We start from the raw sequence: 1402 nt of genomic DNA, 5'->3' as shown, positions 1-1402 counted from the left end.
TGTTGAGAGGGTGCGGCCTTTATTTTCACAATGAGAGAGAGAGAGAGAGGAGCGGGGGCTTTCAGCGACCAGAGGGTGACGACTTCGGCAACCGCTGGAGATCGGGAGCGGTGTCCCCGGGATGGAGCTCGATTCCTGAGGGACTAATGGCGCCCCGGAAGGTAACTGCCACACCCCTGCTCCGCCCATGTTCCTTCCCTTTCTTCTCCCCCAATGGATTTCTCGCGGTGGGGGTTGCCATGGTGGGTCGGCGATGCTCCCGGGCGGCGTTTGGCTGGTGGATAGGATGGTTCTGGGCTAGGTTCCTGTGGGTTCTCCTACAGATCTGGTGATGGGGCAGGAGTACTGTTTGTCCGTGATTGGCGGGTGGTTGCAGATCTAGCGATGGGGTAGAGGATGGTTCTAGGCTAGGATCCCTTGAGTTTTTTTGCAGATCTGGTGATGGGGCAGGAGTAGTGTTGGTCCGTGATTGGCGGGTTGTTGTGGATCTGACGATGGGGAAGAGAATGATTCTGAGCTAGGCTCCCGTGGGTTTTCCTGCATATCTGGTGATGGGGCGGGAGTAGTGTTGGTCTGTGATTGGCGGGTGGTTGCAGATCTAGCGACGGGGTAGGAGTAGGGTTTGGAGATGTTGGGGTTCAAATATGATGCAACATTATATCGTGACGATTCTTGTGTTTGCTGTGATATTTTAAGGGAATCAGATAGATGCAACACAGTGTTTGTTTTTTCATGTACATGGGTCATTCCCCTTCTTCTTTTTGCATTCCTATGCAATACTGTGTGTGATTTAGATGCAGTATCAACACATGCAGGGTTCACTTTTGAATGTGATAGAGTAGGTTCATTTTTATGTTGCCGTGATGACATAGGTTTTTTAGCTGCAGAAGTGTGAGTCCTATAAAGAGGGGCCAAATTCTCTAAGCTTCTATAAGTTTTTATGTATGTATGTCATGTGATGATAAGGTTCATGTTTAGCTGATCTATATATATATATTCTTGTTGAATGTATATATCCCATAATTTTTAATACCCAACTGCAGTTATGTGATCATAGGTGCATGTATTATAGGGAGTGGGTGGGGGAAGGGGTTCTAAACTAAATTTTGCTACAATAATGTTGTCTGATAGGATTTCGATGCAATTATTTGTTGATAGGTTTTCTCCAACTTTGTTGCATATACACGTTTGCTAGTTTTTTTACACAACATATATCAAATGTTGATTATTTCTTGATTTTTCTATTGTGTTTGTTGAGGCATTTCTGGGGGAAGAGCAGAGTAGATAGTTGTTTTTGGCTTTCTGTGTATCAATGTTCCTTTTATAGTACAACTCAATGCGTTTTTGCTCCATCTTTTCCCTTTTTCTTGTTGCTTTTGTACGTACTACAAGTTAGAATAAT

General features: G+C 44.7%; 1 long non-coding RNA gene across 1 annotated transcript in view; it reads left to right on the top strand.

Moving 5' to 3' along the window:
• The first annotated feature begins 14 nt into the window (after positions 1–14).
• Positions 15–1402, top strand: part of LOC119275283 — a 2931-nt gene continuing 1543 nt past the window's right edge. Inside the window, exon 1 of the long non-coding RNA XR_005135609.1 lies at positions 15–161. This is a non-coding gene — a long non-coding RNA (uncharacterized LOC119275283). The remainder of the gene's footprint in view (positions 162–1402) is intronic.

This window comes from Triticum dicoccoides, chromosome 3B, assembly GCF_002162155.2.
Source record: "Triticum dicoccoides isolate Atlit2015 ecotype Zavitan chromosome 3B, WEW_v2.0, whole genome shotgun sequence".
Lineage (NCBI taxonomy): Eukaryota > Viridiplantae > Streptophyta > Magnoliopsida > Poales > Poaceae > Triticum > Triticum dicoccoides.
This window is presented reverse-complemented; position numbering and strand designations above follow the sequence as displayed.